At 44.3% G+C, this 18784-nt stretch overlaps 1 long non-coding RNA gene across 1 annotated transcript in view; it reads left to right on the forward strand.

The window, feature by feature from the left end:
• The first annotated feature begins 6760 nt into the window (after positions 1-6760).
• The window catches only part of LOC138067348 (uncharacterized), a 79238-nt gene continuing 67214 nt past the window's right edge, over positions 6761-18784 (forward strand). Inside the window, exon 1 of the long non-coding RNA XR_011141205.1 lies at positions 6761-7028. This is a non-coding gene — a long non-coding RNA (uncharacterized lncRNA). The remainder of the gene's footprint in view (positions 7029-18784) is intronic.

Here is an 18784-nt window from a genome sequence, read left to right on the forward strand (position 1 = left end):
AATCTTAGCTGGACATCAAATGCAATGGTTCTTTTTCACTGGGTCCCCCAATACAGGTTGGCTAATCATCCCTTTTGCTGGGGCAGGCAATTCCCTTCAAAAGCAGAAAGCCAAATACTGGAAGGAAGGAAGGGCTGGAGAGGTTGAAGTAGTTGGTTTCTGTGCTGGGAATCCCCATTTGGCCAAATGAAGGCTGTCTTGTTTCCTGAGATGCACAGCACGAAGAAAGAGTTATGCTGGGATGCCTTAGACCTGTAATAACCTGCTGAACCAGCAGCCTCCTATCCACTGGCTAAAACAGATGGCGAGGCCAGTTTTCCTTCCTGCAGATGCATTTCTTCCATTCAGGCATCTGTTCCTGGCCACTGGTCCAGCTTTCTTCCTATTCATAAAAATGGGTAATGCTATAATATATATATATTTTTTAAAGGTGAATTATTTGATCACTGTTGTCTGTGTGGAGCATATTGCAGTTGCAGGCTCCTTGCAGGGGGTGACCTGACATGCGCAGAGCTATGCAATTTTTATGCACATTTATGTCATAGTCCTTAGCTGAGCACAACCCTGACTGATGCTGTGATTGCACACTCCAGACCTCTCATGGCAGTGTTCAGCCTTTTGTTCCACTTTCTTCACGACTATGGGGAACGGCATTGGGCACGTCTTGTAGGAGAAGTATCATCACTGGGAAAAGAACTGATAATCAGCTAGAATCTTGCTTCTGTTAGTGTGTGACAACTGCTGCTGAGGGCATTTTGAGCTATTATAATAACAAGAGCAGTTCCTTCTCTTTTGATTTTCATTTGCTTGGTCTTTCACCTGTCGCTTAACATTTCCACACTTGTATTCCTTATGAACTCATCGTGAGCTAAACCAAAGGAACCTGGAGATCTGCATAGCACAATTGCTGTCCAGCTGATTTTGAGTACAGACAGAGCAACCATGGTAGCTGGCTGGTAGAGCATGAGATGTCAGACAAAAATCACCTGACTGCTCCATTTGACCTGCACATTTTGTAAGAGCTCTTTCCAAACAACTCAATATGCCTTTACTGCCAGTGAATTTACACATAAAAGGGATCAGAAGTTGTTTCCACCTTCCCGTTGAAAGAGCTGTGAAAACAATATAGTCTGGAAAAATGGAGACATCTTTCAGTTTCTCCTAAAATTGTAATTAAAACATTTAGTCTAAATTCCAAAATTTCAAACATCTTCAAGCAGCCACACTGATCACTGACTCTGCAGCTGTATTTAGAAGGGGCTTGGGAGTCTGTAAATAAGAGGCCTGAAGAACAAAGACTTCTGCCCTCAGGAAGGATATTAAAATTGAAGGAGGCCTATACCTGAGCACGCTTCTACTCCTGCTTCAGGGGATTTTCTTGCAGCAGGGATTTTCCTGCTTCATTTGCTACTTTTCCTGAAGGCATTTTGACGAGTCAGATTCTTCTTTACATTTTCCAACATAGCTATGGTATTTGAGCAAGACAAAGTGAAAATATATGAATCTGTACATATACAATGAATGAAAGAGCTGTTAGAATATGCTTAAGGGCAAACAAAGGATTAGCTTCTAATCTGCCCTTTTTGCTAAACAGAAGTTATAGAGTTTTACCAGGCATGACTTGCATCTGTTTAAATTACAGCTTATCATTTAGAAAATAACAGCCAACCTTGGTACAAGCATTCCAAAGGGCAAAGAATCAACAGCTTGCCTTAAAAAATTGTTCTAGTCAGGTATTACTAATATATGAAACTGAGCTTTTTAAGAGTCATATTGAGAACTGAGCAGCCAAAGTCCTGAAAGCAGTCCATCTTTGTATGGACGTATTTCTTTATCATTTCAACAACGTCCCTCTGGGACATGTTTGAAATGGAATCTAATTAAGCTCCTGAAGTCTTTTGATCTCAAGGAGAAATTTTTAAATGGTTGGAGAATATGAATACTCAAAGTGTATCCACTGGGTCCACTTAACCCCTGCTCCTTTCTCCCCTAAAATCTGGCTATATACTAAATAATGACTAAATAAGTAAATAGATGTTGCCTGCAATCCGAGTCAATAGCTGTGGAAAACATTTCTCTGGTTCAGCTTTGGCCTACTCCTGGGGATGCATATGCTGGGAAATACTTTCCTCTCATTTACACAGATCTGGAAAATGGGGCTTGGGGGCCACATAACCAACGCTTACCATGGCGAGGCTGTGCGCACTGGGGCAAATGAGCGCTTGCTTCACTCATGTCAAACAAAAAACAGTCCTGGTAACATTTTCTGAATAGTTTGGGTAGCTCCTCTTTGACGAAATATAATTTTTCCCCATCAGCAAATTTTCATGACAGACAAGTGTGTGTATCTTCCCTGTTTTCTACTGCTACACACTATATGTATAAAATGTACACAAAATTCCAAATTAATTTATTTCCTACAGCAATTAGCTTTCAAAATATTGTACAGGGTCTGAGTTTTCTAAATATGCATTGTTTTATATATTCAAAGGAAAGCCTAAGTTATTTAACAGTGAAGTGAAGTTCATGTTGCAAAGAGCAGAAAATTTACCTAGAATAGAAACCATCCTGGATCTACTGCTTGACTTTCTGATGTCTCTTCCTACTGGTACCAGTGACAGCATGTGAAAAACAACCACAAAGTATGTAGCTTCATCGTTCCAAAAGGATACTTAAATAGAAGAAGGGGGCTGGATCTCAAGAAAGCAAACTGGATTTATGAAGGAAGATTAAAAAAGCTAATTATGTTTAACTTGGCTGCCAGACAGCTAAAAGGGGGATATGATAACTGTCTACAAATATTTGAAAGATGCAAAATACACCAAGGAGAGAGGGAAGTAGTTTAAGCTGAAGTCTGGTAAAGCAAAATTTAGGCTGGTTAGAATGCTAATAGTGAGACCTATCAGGCTATAGAATAATTTCCCAAAGGAATTAGTAGACACCTCATTAAAAATGCCTTGGACAACATGCACCAGGAAGGAGGGTGGGGAATAACCTTTCACTGAGGAAGTCATGCACCAGAGAGATTCAGAGGTCATATTCTGCTCTAATGTCAGTGCTATTGTCAATAGCATGTGATTTTAAAGGTTCTTCCAACAATATTTTTGAGGCGGGACACGTATTTCCAATGAGACAAACTATAGGTGCAGGGAAGCTCTTTTTGAGGGAAGTCACTCTTCTCACAGGAAATCTGAAACATGAAGGCAATGTCATTATACTTGGAACTGAAGCTCTGCAGCACACCAAATGGTGTTATAGCTACCTTCCCCTTCCCCAGGAAAGTCCAGTGTGTCTGACAGGATTGCTCAGATGAAAATAACAGCGAATTTGAGACAATCTGTGTTTTGAATCACGTAAGTAACTCCAGTTCAACATGAGCTCCGTGGTAGACTTGCACTTGAGCAGCTATCCTGTGTGAAATGCCAAGTTGCCTTGAGTTTTTGGGTTTTTTAACCTAAATCAGCTAATTTGATTTTGTCAGCCCAGCTCCAGAGCACTTTTTTTTTTTTTTTTTTGCAGTCTAGACCTTCACTATTAAGGGTGCAATTTCTATGCCAGAAATACTAGCCTATATTTTTTCCCTGCATGATCTACCACAAGTGACATTTAACATAGCTGGAGTGGAGCAACTGTGAATCTACTTAGCGTTGGTCTTACTAAAGTCAGTGGAAACATGCTGACCCTGTAAAAAGAGAATGGAACCAGTGTATCACTACACATTTATGCCAGGGCAACTCCTCTGCCTCATACTAGGATAAACTGCAGTGAGACAGCAGTGAACCAGACCTAATACTTTTACTACTTCTATGCTAAATTTATGAGGCACCCAGTGACATTTGCCTTATGTAAAATGGTAGCACTCCCAGCAGGATGATCTAATCATTCATGAGGAATTATGCCACAATATTGCAGTTTATTTAATGCCTACTGTTCACAACAGCCCCCAGAATTGGCTTTAATCTCCTTGCTGCATACATTGGGAAACCCATCTTTGTGCAGCAGCAAAAGAAATCAACCACAACCCATGCAGGGTGGCATATATCAGCAGTACCAGGTTGTGCTCTTTTTCTGACAAGCAGAGGAAGCAGGGTTGATTCACACATGAGAACAATTCATCTCAGCAAGAGCCCTAGGAATGCAGCAAAGGAAACCGGACTTTCTCTGCAAGCTTCCTCTGAGCAACTGCTTACTGTAAGTCGGAGATGAAAAAGAATAGCACTTTTAAAAATGGTACACTTGACCAAAAAAGGCAGGAAAGTGCATGGAAATTCTGATCCAGCAGAAAGGATAGGCAGGAGGGCACATTAAGGTGTTAGTTTTGCAACGCATATTCAGACTGCTGCATATTTCTGCTTCTAACATCGTATTCCCTCCAGAAGGGAGATTCAGCTAGTTCTCTGCCTCCAAGAGATTCACTGTGCTTTGAAAAGAATCAAGGATGGAAAAAAGGAGGAAGAAGGATGTTCTTCCAAACTCGATACAATTCTAGGGAAAGGGTTTCAAATGAGCTTTTCATAACCCAAATCCCCTCTTCTGGTCCCTGCAGTTTTGAGCTGGAACATGGTTGGTTCATGTTGCCTTGGAGTCATTTTAACAGCAAATATTTCCCGAGCAGGAAGGGCAAATTGTCCTGCTAGTGGAAATCAGTCACAAGATTTTAGGGAAATAACATTAATATTCACAGCTGCTGTGTCAGTGCCACAGAGAAGAAGAACCTTCTGGAGGATGACTGGTTTGTACTGTCTCCAGCCTTCGGCCAAGCCTGGCAAGCTCATTTTACTGATTTTCCCCCAGAGAAATTGCTGCTTTATCCCCTCAATGATTTCTTGAGCTACTTGCTTAAGAAAAGTATTTACATGGCATCTGTTTGTGTGATTGATTGTTCTTATGACTTGTTGCCTAGCAACCGCTTAAATATTACATTAAAAAAAAAAAAAGAATTAGAAAATTCCATCATGGTAACTTAAAGTTTCATTAAGGGGAGTCTCACATTTAACAGCCCTCCTGGGACCGCATGTGACAATGTGGTAAGCAACAGGACCCATGCAATTTGTTTGCCTTGGGCTGTGATAGCCCTAAGCTTCTCCTAAAGAAGTTGTTCTCCTGACATCATTTCAAATGTCAGGGGGCACCAGCCAAGGTTTGTGTATTCTCCACATGAAAATACACTGCCTTTATTTAGCCACTACCGCTACAGATCCTGGTTTCCGGCTGACAGGAGACGCAACCGCGCTGCGTCTCCCACAACTATGGAAACAGCCAGTGCAGCGCGGCGCCGAGGGGGGGTGATGGGTGGCTGCTCCTGCTTTGCTGCTCCGGTTCCTCGTCGTTTTGCTGATATGACCCCCTCTCCCAGCCATGGTTTGTTTGCATTTTGGACTCCCCGCGACCCCTCACGCGATGCTGCCGGTGGCTGGTTTTCCAGGCGAGACGAGAGCCGTGTGGGAGCTCCTGGGCTTGCCACGGTGGCAAGGAGGAAGAATAGCCTGGAGGGACCCCCACCCCCCCATTGCGCCGGGCATCCTCCGTGGAGCCTGGTGGGCCTCACGGCTGCGGCCGCACACCGGTTCAGCCGGCCGCTCGGAGGATATCCAACCCTGCCGCTGGTGGAGCTGCCCCATGGCGCCGGCAGCAAGGGCTCCAGGGAAGCTTTCATCCATGAGGGCCGCCGCTCTGCCCCCCACCTCCTCCAGTGCCCCGGCAGGAGGGGGCCGGTCTCCTCGCACCGACCCGGGACGCTCCATGCCAGGGGCACAAGGGCCTGGGCCCCGGGCTGCACGAGGAGAAAATGGAGGCGGCAGCAAGGACGGGGAGCGTGAAATGGTGGCGGGAGCCAGGTGAGGGGCGGCAGGAAGCTTCCAGAAGGCAGAGGCGACCCGTTCCGACCCCGCCGCCTGCGACATTTCGGGGTATCCCCGTTTAACTCCACAAGGGACGGGCCTTTCCTGGCCACACCTGGGCTGCTCCCCCCCACCCCGGACGGGCTCGGGTGGCTGGAGCTGGCCGTTGGCGGTGGCCGCGGAGGCGGCTGCGGGGAGGGGGGTCCCGGCGGCCAGCGCGAACGACGGGCCGCGCTGCAGCCGGAGAGCGCGGCTCCTGCGCCCGGTGCGCGCGAGCTGCCGAGGAGCAACGCTACGATCGGGTAACATGTCTGGTTACTTTATAGACCCAGTTAACAAGAAAGGGGGGAGATTCCTACATTGTGCAAAGAACGCTTTTCTCCTCCCTCTGCGCGCAACCCCCCCCCCCGCCCCGATCCAGCCTTGTCTGGACCTTTGCCACTGCTTTAAATTTAAGCAGATTTGCTATCCCAACATCTGCAGTTTGATTATTTGACTATTGCCTGGCTCTCAGTCAAACCACAGCAGAACACACTAGTCTTGTGATTTACAGCCTGGGCTGTGATTATAATGGTTTTATTTTAGTTGGACCCCTATTTACAAGCTCATTTGTATTAGTGCACAGTGTTATAATAACAATGGCAGAATTATTAGGTCTCGCAGAAACAATCGCACACAGTAAATGGCTGCGACTCGCAGTGTGCTGCCTAAGTGCTCTAGCAGCCCAGTAATGTCTGTAACCCAGGGGTTTCCATTTTAATAGCTAGGTGGGGGAGGGAGCACCAAGAGGGGAGGAAGGACAGGGGAGGGGGAAAGGGCCGAGGAGAAACGTGGTTATTATTCATTCTTTTCTAAGTAAATAGAGGGGACGTGTGTTTCCTGGATTAGCGACTGAAAACAAATGCTGAGAGGGGAAAACGCTGGTGTTTCCCTCACCCAGGGTTATGTAAGGTACTCTGCTGCAGCGCTTGAGGCCGTCGGCGGCTCGGAGGCCCGCTCGCAGCCGCTGGGGGGGTTCGCACGCAGCTACGGCGGCGCCTCGCTCGCCGGGAGAAAGCCAGCGGCCAGGCGCGGCAGAGGTGCCGGCGATGCGGAAGTCGAGTCCCGACGGCTTTCGTCAGCCCCGGGCTGGCAGACGGACGAGGCGAGAGCGGGCGCTCCGGCGTGGGAAGCTGCGTGGCATCCCTGGTAGGTGCACGCTGAAGGGCCGTCCGCAGGCGCTGACACGGTTCGGTGTGAACCGCCGCGGTACGCCGTGGCCGCGCGTGGCTGACTCAATGACTTGCAGACATTTATGTGTTTTGCCTTGGGACCAGTATCTCATGAAAAAAGCTCCTTTTTTTAATAGCAAAAATGGTATTCAGGGCTTTGCTTAGCACTTCATGAAGGCTAATGAGCTGGACCTCACAACCGGGCCAAGAAGCAGGATATGGCTCATACCCCTACCCAAGAGGAGACCATCATTGGAGACGCTATGTGTTTGTTTTGCTGGCGGGAGCAGCACTGACAGCTCCCACTGGATTTGCGGGTGTTCAGCATTTCTGGACGTTAGGTCCTTACAGTGACTCACCCACAGCCCCGAAGGGGTCACGTCAGAGCTGGGACAAGCAGACGGGGAAGCGTGACCCCGGTGCTGAGACCACTGATCAGCGCTGCTGTTCCCTTAACACAACAGATAGAAAAATGAGGCTTTTATCTTCGCCGATCTCTTGCTGTCCCTGAAGGATGTCAGGGAAAGGAGACCTTGCCTCATGTGAGGAAATGCCGCCAGAAGATTTCTACCTCCATCCCCCCCAGTCAAAGCATGATTATTGAAAGATGCTGGCTCTCCAGGCTCGGAGAGGAGAAAAACATCTAACAGATCTCAATTTACTGCCCAGAAGTACTAAAATCCCAGCCTTCAGTGTTCTCATACTCGAGTGGTTGATTTTAAACTGCAATTTTACTCCAGCTTTATAGACCAAAACATGCTGGGTTGGTGCTGTTACTTAGGTTACCAGAAGAAATTAAAAACACCTGTGGCAGGTGGGGTTAAGAGAAGAAGTGGCCAAGGGGAAAATTTAGACTCTGAGTTTGAACTCCAGAAATGAATGCTCTGCCTTGAGGTCAAGGAGATATTTTGAGGGGGGCCCAAAAAAAAGTTTATTGCAAAAAAGTGACTTTTTCTGAGGGAAAAAATTGGAAATATGCACCAAATGGATTCAAATTCTCCTCACTTCCCCCAGCCATAATAATGAAAATAGTAGCCACTGTTTTCTATATCTTCTGCAAGCAGAAAACTGTATCCATTTCTTCTCATCATGTGAAGCTTTAGGCCCTCTTTCTACCATATATATAGAAGATATTCAAACATGTGAAGGCTCTAGGGTTAACAAAAACTCCAAAAAACAAAAAACCCCAGCACATATTCCTAACAAGGAATATGAACAATGGATCAAGATAAGCATATTTCAAGTTCCATATTTTTTCAAGACTCCTCTGAACAAATGTAACTTAGCTGAGGCTCCTAGAACTGTAGCCACAATACTTGCAGCAGCATTTGCTAGTGGATGTGATAACTTGGCTAGTGAACATAATAACTATGCCTCATGAGTATAACAACTTTCCAAGGACCCCCTTGGAAAGTTTAATTCTAAATCAAAATGACAATCACCCATTGCTGGGGTCCTTGACTGCTCCCCTCCAAGGCAAGAGCAATTGAGAGACTACATTATTATTTATAACACTGTAGTACGTGGAGACCTCTACCTGTCTCAGAGACTTTGTAATTGTATACAGGAGTCAACGATTAAGAGTGAGACCAAGAAATATTATTATTCTTTGTAAAGAATGTAAAACAGGGAAACAGCCCTGACCCAACTTGTAGTCCTTAAGTCATCACCTGAGGCTGTACATGAGGAAAAGATGAGCTAGATCATCCTCTCCTTTGGCTATAGAAGCAGCCGAGGGCAACTAAACAGTTTATATGGATGTTTCAGGTAGACAGCTGAAGATACATGGGATTAAACCAGGTTTAAGATATTCTAGTTAAGGTGACAGAAGGACAATTCAGGTCTCCTTGATGCTAGTCCTGTGCTTCACAGAATCACAGAATCGTTTAGGTTGGAAGGGACCTCTGGAGATCATCTAGTCCGACCCCCCTGCTCAAGCAGGGTCCTCTAGAGCATATTTCCCAGGATCACATCCAGACGGGTTTTGAATATCTCCAGGGAAGGAGACTCCGCTACCTCTCTGGGCAACCTGTTCCAGTGCTCTGTCACCGTCACAGTGAAGAAGTTTTTTCTCAGGTTTAGGTGGAACTTCCTGTGGTTCAGTTTCTGCCCGTTGCCTCTTGTCCTGTCGCTGGGCACCACGGAGAAGAGACCGGCCTCATCCTCTTGACACTCCCCTTCAGATACTTGTACACGTTGATCAGATCGCCTCTCAGTCTTCTCTTCTTCAGACTGAACAGGCCCAGCAACAGCCCTACTCTTCCTCTAACAGATGTTGCTTCATATTGCTGACCAGATTTGTTCAAGGCTAAAACACTTCAAAGTAAAGAGAAAAAGTGATATTTCTCTCCCGCTATCTAACCTCTAACTGGATGCCTCTATCCGCTTAAAATTTGCTAGTTTTCAGGGTGTTTTGTTTTTTTCTGAAAGAATCTTCTGACCAGAAGTTTGTACACTTAAAACTTTTAGGGCTTTCTGCCATCCCTTTTTACTAATTGATTCCCCACTTCATTAGCATCCCCAAGGCTAGATTAATCTTCTTTTCGTTTTGGTGCTGAGATAAATGTCTCTGTCAGCATAGTTTATTGAACCTCGTACTGTTTTACCACTTGCCTTTACCTCCTTTAGGGTGGCTTTTCTCCTAAGTGTGCTGTAAGAAAGTATTCCTCTTCAAAACTCTCACTGTCCAGGCTGCAGGGTGGACTTGCTCTCCTTGGGGGGCATAGTCCAATGTCAAAATCCCTCCAGCTTCATCACGGTTGCCAGATTTCCCAGTAGCTGGAATATCATCCTGCAGCTTTAAGAATCAAGCTATGTCTTTTTGTCAGGGAGAAATTAAGGAGGACTCCTGTGCTAAAGGGAAGGGCCAGTGGAAGATGCTTTCAAGCGCTGGCTGTACAGTGTGGGCTCTTCTCATGGATGTAACACAGCAGTTCTGCAGTGCGAAGCTTGTTTTATGACAGAGCCAGACTTCTTTCTTACATCTTTCAGGTGCCATTGTATTAATTCCTACAAAGCTTGGCAACAGCCTTTCTCTGTTTTCATTTCTTTTATCATCTGTTTTATTTAGGCCGATTGACATTTTATGACTTCTTTATTTCCAAAAGAAAGTACTGGGATAGAGTTGGCACTGAGAACAAAGCCCTGAGTCAGCCTGAATAGCCACTGGCCGGGACTGGCAGAACATGATATACCCTCAGATCCAGAGCAAGCCACCATGTCTCTGCTGTTCTCTACCATCTCCATGTAACCTTTTCTCCATGGAGCCTGCTTGTAAGGACAGCACAGATTAACAAGAATGCTGAAATGCTTAACAACTGCTCATTCATAGTCAGCTTTATTATGCTGTATCTCACATTTGGTCTTTGTCTTATATGAGAAAAATCAGGCCACGTAGTAGTTCCTATGTAATTGCCCAGCTTTATAAAAGAGAATGCAGAGAAGAGGATTTGTAGATGATCTTGCCCAAGTTCATTTGTTTCCTTGCCACAATAGTCTGGGAAAAGCAATCTTCCTTCTCATTTAAATATATGTCACAGGCAGCAGAAGGTACAGGCCCTCCTCTGGCTCTGAGTCTGCTTCTGCCAAAACTGGTGGTAAACTGACCCTGATTTCAGTGGCAGATGGACATGATTTGCTTTTTTGATTGGGTTTGCACTATTTTCTCTTTAGTTTGCTTATATAATGATCAGTCCCTGCAAACTTTCTGCAGATCAGTTGCTTCCACTGACTTCAAGGATATACTTGAGTGGATGAAGATTATTTGCTCATACGTGGCTTGCAAGATCAGAGCCAAATTAAAATAATTAAATACATGAGCCTTGCCTTGGAGGGCCACAACTGAGCTTAGTTCACTCGCCTGCTTCTGTCACGTGCAGTGAACCTGACTCAGCCCTGCTCTGGCTTCAGCATTGTGCTAATCCTTTGCAGCATGGTACTTCCAGAAGAGCCTAGGACCTCCACATCTGCAGAGAAAACCAAACAAACAGAATGGAGAATTTAATTGTAGAGTTCCCACACAGAGTTCTGCATTTAAAATAACATAAGCAAATGTATATAACAAGCTAGGCTACTTAAAAAATAAACTAGCAATGGTAAACCAGGGAAAATCAGTTTGCATTTATGATATTTTAATTCTGTATACCCTGATTAAACAAAGCACTTAAGTAGCTCTTATGTTTCAATGAAGTTGAAAGGACTTAAGCACACGCTTAAAATTCTGTAAGTGTTTAAAAATTTTGCCAGACAAGACTGCAAGTCCTCAAAGTGCTTAGGCTAAGCATGTACTAAAGAGTTTTGCTGAATCAGATGCATGGTGTCACAGAGCCCTGAAGTGAGCTCAGAGGCTTCAGTTGAGATGGGAGTTAAAGCCAAACAGCATGAGAGGAAATACTGAATTTTCCAGAGTCTAGTGCATAATTAGATTAAAAATGCAATCCCATTTTTGGGATTTTTGTTATTTTATCTCATTAAAAAAAGAATAAACACTCTTTTGCAGATGTATACAGTATGTGTCAGGTAGCTTTTCCTGTGCTTGCATGTGTCACAGTTGGTGGCGTTTCAAAATTAAGGAAACATCAGTGACACTGCAGTTTAGTCCTGAATGACAAATAATGTCCAAATCGTGAGGACAAATCCTTCCCCCATGTTCATCCTGATAGTGTTGAATTCCTTAACGGGTTTCCCTTGAGCAACTGCGTGGATTGTAATGGTATTGCAAGCACAGCAATAAATTGACCATAACAATTACATCTAAGCTGTGATAACCATACATTTCATCAGACAGTTCTTTCTGATTGTATACCTTCTGGCATGTGTGCAAATTTATTTTAGTTCACATTTTATGTTTTAAATGTTCCCCTCTGATCTGTGTTAGCCACATCCACTGCCTGCTGTAATTCATGAGGCAGAGCACGGTGCATGAATTGATAGAACTGCTTGTTCCCACTGCTTCAGATCTCCATCCCCCTTAAAATTATATTCTGTTGTTTGGTCCCAGTCTGTCCAGCATTGCTGAACTTCGGGGGTATGTCAACCATTTTGATATTGATGGAAGGAGTCACAAAGAAGACTAAAGAAATCAAAAGGGTCTGTTATCTTCTTACCAGGTTCTGTATCTGCTATCTGATTCCTTTCAGTTGGTCTTTTGAATGTAAAGTCTAAGTTACTCGGTCATCCCAGCATAGGCCCTCATGCTGTATACGTTGTCAAGCAAAATCCCACTGATTTTAACAAAGACATTCGACTCCTCAGGGGAACTAGACTCTCCCTTACACTTGTTTGAGCTTATCTTACACTTGAATGATGCTGTTTGCTGGTGTTTCGCAACTACCCTGCTCCTGACCCAGGGCATGCGGGGCAGGCACTGCCATCAGCCCTCCACTATCTGGGGTCCATTTTCTGGGATAGCTTGGCAGCACCCCCATCTTCTTCCTCCCTCCCTTGAACAGAGAAGGGAAGTTCATGGTGGAGTGGTGCCTGCCCCATAACTCCAGATGTGCCTCTAATGTCCACAACTGGAATCACACATCACAGGAGCAGGCCAGAATTGGCTAAAAAACAGTATTTGAGCAAAACCAAAAGCTGCAGTAAATTTATAAATTCGTAAAACCAGTTTCTTTTCAAAGACGTCATTGGCCTCCTTTGCCTTTCATACATCCTATACATCTAACTTTAAAGGCAGTTAGTAGCAGGGCTTAGAATCTGGTTGAGAGGTGCGTAAAATAATGATAGCAGAAATTATGAAGGTATATGAAGGCTTAATTCTCGCCTGCTCTGGCTCCGCAGAGATATCAGGGCATGTCCATGCTACTTAGCCTCAGTTCCAGATCAGGATTGCCTCCTTCACACAGTGTGAGGCCCAGCAAGCCTTGCTGAGAACCCTCCTTAGCGCTGTCGCCTCCAAGCAGCTGCTCTGCCCCGGGATCTGGAGCTAATACGCAGGGCACTAGCTCAGGAGGCTTTGCCTCACTCTTCAGTGTTGTGTAGCTGCCCCAAGTGTCCTTTTTCTCAAGGCCTGAGCTCCAAACGGCAGTCATCAAATGCAGGGAAGGGCATAAGTTGCAGTTTTTTTCTGGCAGCAAATCAGTACACAGCTAGGTCCCCAAAGGAGGTGTGGAGGCAGGCACAGCACAGTGCTATGGGCACTGACTTTTTTGAAGATATATCTTTAAAGGCATAATCCAACTATAATTAAAAAAAAAAGAACAACCCATCCCTATCATATCTTAGCGAATAGTAAGTTATATAATAATATTCTGCCACATCAGCTTTAAAATCTACTGAATCCCGAAGCAGTTGAGATTTAGACCTCCTGTGAGTGAGGGAGTCCTAAGTAACAAGGAAATTAACAGCTGGGAGATAAAGATGCCATGGAAAAAGGAAGCAAACAGAACTTTCAAAAGCATTTGGGAAAACATTGTTGAGAATTCTCATTTAAATATGAATATTGTTTAAAATGCATGGGTGGAGGCAACAGCAGGCAAGGAACAGCTGTGCCTGTTGAATCCCATCCCTTTGTTTGAGCAACAGCACAAATCTCCACAGATGTAGGATCTTTTTTATTAGCTTGCCCCCCACCCCACATATACTTATCTTTATTTATAGTATCTCTAACAGCATTTCAGGTTGTAATCTTGATTTATAATACTGGAAATGCTGGCACACCGTTTTGTTTGCATAAAAGTTAGCTAGGTGAATTGCATAGCTAGGCTGTGAAGAGTAGCAGATGTTTAGCTGTTTTCACTTCCACTCCTTGGTGGACAATCAACAATGTCTGATAACTTGTCTTGTTTGCGATGAGGTGGCCCAGAAATCTAAGTGGGGGGTCTGGCAGAATCATCATACAGTACTGAACCAGCACAATACCTTGTACAGGCTTTCCACTGCTTTAACAACAGTGGATAGGTCAGTAATTTGGGCATTGTTTAGAGCTTTTTATGTGCTTCTCACTGCCCCAGGTCTGTTGCCAAACTTTTCAGGGTTATTTTGCATATGCTCTATATTCCTCTTCTGGGACTTCCCACAAGACCTCAGGCACCTTTCATTTCTCTTCTTCAGGAACTGAAAGCACTCAGTACAGATGGTTGAGAAACATTCTTTCCCCTAGTGAATATTTTCACTAAAATGGAAACATCTTTATTGTAACTGAATTTCCCATAAACTCTTTTAATGAGAAACCTCCCACTTTTCACAGGAAAACAAACAAATGAATAGAATTCTCAACCCACCCTTGTGCTCAGCAAGTCACCCCAGCTCTCCTTGCCCTAGACAGGCTGCAGAAATTGTGTTGCGTGCGCCATGGAAGTGTAACAACAATCACAAATCACCCTAATTTAAACTGATGTCCTTCCATTGGCTTTGGGGGAGCTTCCCTCTAGGGGAATCCTAGGCTGCATAATGCAGAGCCTGTATGATTCAAACCGTGGCAGTGTTTGTCACCCAGTGCAATTCAGTTCAGTTGCACTTATTGCTCTGAATTGATCTGGATGTACTGGAGCTGCATGGAGTTGTAAACCGGTTGATTCAACCCAATATTAAAGCTGAATCATGCTGAACTGCGGGAGGCTGATCTAGAATTGCTCAAGAAGCGGCTACTTAAAAGGGTGTTAACTTCACCAATTTTGAGGGAGTTACTCTTGTTTTGTGCCACTATAAACAACAGCAGAGCTAAGCCATGAGTCATCACCCATTTCTCTTTTGCTGCTTCTATTTCAGGGCAGATCTGCTGGCTTTGCTGCTGGCCAAGCTTGAAGTGATACTTTTTGGAGCTTCTTACTAGTTAAAAGTGGGTAGACTTTGATCTCTGTGGGAGAGCGGAGAGAATGAGGATATTATGATTAGGGAAAGGCCAAAACTCAAGGATCACATAGTATTTTTAGCAATATGAAAAAGTACAGGTGCCCCAAAGCCTAGGTTTTGTCTCAGCTGGTAACCAGGGTTTAAGAGCAATAATTCTGTGGGTGTGATGGGTTCCAAAAAAAAGTCCTTGTCCTGAGTAATCAAAACACAGGTCCCAAGGAAAACACTTTATGTTGTTTCACTGACCTGGACAAAAATGCCTGAGGTGAATTATTTCTTCTGAACCCCTTAAGTATCTTTTCATTGCCATATAATCAGGAGGTATTTTTAATAGACACAGCTATTTTAAAACTTACTCCTCTGACAGAGGCATGCATGGACCAGTGAGATAGACAGGCAACATGCATCCATTTCCTGAGGTAAGACTGACCATACAGCAATCCGTCAGCTGAGAAACATCTGAAAAAGGGCGTTTTTTCTCAAAAGACGCTAAAATGGCTAAAGAAAGCATGTGGCTTTAAGAGGAGGCAGACTTTATTATTATTATAGAAAGAAATCAATCCACAAATGTTTTTAAGTCTGACATTTAGCATTTTAACTATCCCATATGGTTCAGCACTGTGGATATTAAAATAAGTTGCTTCCACCTGCCAGTCAGCAAGTAAAGCAGTAACTAAAGGTGCTGTGGTCATGTCTTCCTTTTCCACCAAAGCTGTCCATCAGCTGTTTGATCTTTTTTTTTTTAGAAACCATTCATCATTTTCGTCAGATCTGAAAATAAGATGTGGTAGGAGCTATTATAAATACAGATTCTGTTTGCAAGCTCAGGAGTGGATGCCATGCCCACCGGACTAATGATAGTCAAGTCTTCCATGCACACTGTTGGGTACATTTTGTCCCGAAGACTGCCGTGCTGGCAAAATCTGCAAAAGAACAGGGTCAAATTCTCCCCTGTATAGGTGACTAACATGGAGTCCATGCTTTACCAAAGTCTCCCATGAGCCTTATTTTGGCAACACAATAATGCACAGGCATTCTATTGGTCTTCTGAAAATGGGTGAATTCCAGTCTTATAACTTAACTGATGTCACATTATTATGAATCATCACCAAAATATTTTCAGTGTTCCTTAGAATAAATAGAAAACCAAAGCAAAAGCAGAGGAAGAGCTAAATAGGAATTTAATAGTTATATGTGGAGCCATAATATTACTCTGGTTAGAGCCCTATAAGTCTTGATACAAGGATGCCGAATAAAGCTGCCTCTTTGTTTCTTTCAGGCCACCTTTTGTTTAATTTGCACTCATGCCAGGTTGGGCTGATCTGCTGCAGCCCAGCAGTCAAACAAAGTAACATAACTTGCTGGCAACGCTGAAGAGAGCTTGTGGACTGTGAACTTCTCTCTGGTGTGTGTGCATGCATGCATAGGCATGCCTGGCTCAGAAGAAATTGCAGGACATCCTCCTCCCACTAGGCTGGATTCTGCTGCTGTTGTACCCAGCGTATCCAATGCAACCCTATTGACTGTGGTGGAGTTATTCCATCTGAACGGCAAAGATCCTTAAAACAGACTCGGACTATTGAAGTCAGTGGGAACTTTGCCATGTCCATTGGCTTCATCATTATCACTGACTAAAAATTACAATCAGCTTTCAATTATTATTTCTGGCTTGGAAGCGAAGGGCTTAGAGAGGAAAACAGATAGAGGGAAACATTAAATAAAGCCAAGAGAAGAGCTTTGAAAGCAACATCATTATGCTTTCTTAGAATAACAGGAACACAACACATCTCCAGAAGAATGTAGATTGAAATCAAACTGGAAGACTCATATATTTATCCTTAAGAAAAACACTGTCGTGAAAAATGTTAATGATTTTTAAGTAATGCTCCATTTTGCAGGGAACAATTTTCCAAGCAGTCTTTCTTTACTTCTAAAGCAATTGCTGACCATGTAATGACATGGTAGTATCAAATACTGGCAGAAGGTATATGTGGTTAGGACCATATAATCACAAAGTAAATTCATCATTATTTTTGCCTTAAAAAACAGCGCATGTGTTAAATGATATTTTTGAGTCTGCTGTATATAATTACCAAGCATCATACACTTCAGGAGCACATAATTACTATGTAGTTGCACTAGGAGTATGCAATTACTCCCTCGGCTCCAAATTTTTCTCTCGGATGCTCCAACTGCCCTGTCTGAAAGGCCAAGTGTGAGCCCAAGTATAGGAGCTTTATTGCCCAGGACTTCAGGGGCTTTCACGTAAATAGCCAAGTCATCATTTTCCCCTCTTCCAGCTTCCTTGAGAAAGCTCTGGGTGAGGCCAAGACCTAAAGCAAATGCCACGAAGGAAATACAGGTTGTCTCAGGAGCTTTAGTGTTATCGTAAAGGTAAAGATACTTTATCTTCCTGGCTCTTCCTCTTGCCTTTGCATTGCTGCGTTGGGCTGCGGTGTGTACACTTTCTGAACAAGCTTGAAAATTTCAGATTGGGTGCAGGAAAAGAATGACACTGTGACTGGAAAGCACGCCTGACAGGCAGACGTTTAAGGAATTCAACTTACTTAGTCTGTCAAGAGGAAGTACAAAGAGGTGACTTGGGAAAATACTAGGTACAAAGTCAACAAAAGGCCTAACAAAATGAGTGCCTGGAAATTAATGTCAGACAAGCTCAAATAAAAAAATTAAGGACAGCAGTTTTAGCAGTCAATGTAATTAACCTCTGAAGCAAACTGCCCAGGAAACTATGAAATCTTCACCTCTGAGAGCCCTCTGATCAAATACTGGCTGTCTTTCTGGACGGAAGACAAACAGGAACTCTGGGGCTTAGGGGAATCCGAGCATCATTTTATGGCCTTCGATATACAGAAGGTAACACCAGTCCCAGCTGACCTTAAATCCTTGAAGGTCTGGCTTGACAGATGAATTCAGGATTCATAAAAATCTGAAACTGAGCACACAGCAGAAAAAAATCACAGAATCACAGGATCACAGAATCACAGAATCGTTTAGGTTGGACGGGACCTCTGGAGATCATCTAGTCCGACCCCCCTGCTCAAGCAGGGTCCTCTAGAGCATATTTCCCAAGATCACATCCAGACGGGTTTTGAATATCTCCAGGGAAGGAGACTCCGCTACCTCTCTGGACAACCTGTTCCAGTGCTCTGTCACCGTCACAGTGAAGAAGTTTTTTCTCAGGTTTAGGTGGAACTTCCTGTGGTTCAGTTTCTGCCCGTTGCCTCTTGTCCTGTCGCTGGGCACCACGGAGAAGAGACCGGCCTCATCCTCTTGACACTCCCCTTCAGATACATATACATGTTTATGAGATCGTCTCTCAATCTTCTCTTCTCCAGGCTGAACAGGCCCAGCTCTTGATGCCAAACTGTACTGTCAATAACCTGGGTGTCATAGATTCATGACACTGCAGGCTGGTATGTTTGCGGAGTAATGCCTCTGGCTTTCGTAGTGGTACTTGGGACTGGCCTGGGTGCAAAAGAGGGCAGGATCAAGCACACAGCAGGCCCTTTGTGGGAAGGAAAGGGGCAAGGAAGGAGGAGAAGATGGGAAAACCACTCTGGAAAGGCCCCTGACTGAAATACGGTGCATAAGGGGATTTCTCACCTCACTGTACATTGGGAGATTGTATCTGCCTGAGGCTTCATTTCCCAAATGCTCGCCCTGGACAGAAAGGCTCCCTCTTTCTTAGAGTGGTAAAAAGACCAGATCCACCTAGCTGCCAGGCTCCCAGAGGGAAGGAGAGAGTGGGAGGATTCGTGGGCTGGAGGGCCGAGGGAACCCCTAGGGGATGTTGCCTGTTGTTGTGGATAGGATGGTTATTGTCAGCGTTTGGAGCAACACAGGGCCCAGAGAAAGACAGAGATATAACCAGATAGGATCTCTGCATTGCACTGAATTTCCAGAGAACGCACA

This window comes from Struthio camelus, chromosome 1 (assembly GCF_040807025.1).
Source record: "Struthio camelus isolate bStrCam1 chromosome 1, bStrCam1.hap1, whole genome shotgun sequence".
Taxonomy (NCBI): Eukaryota; Metazoa; Chordata; class Aves; order Struthioniformes; family Struthionidae; genus Struthio; species Struthio camelus.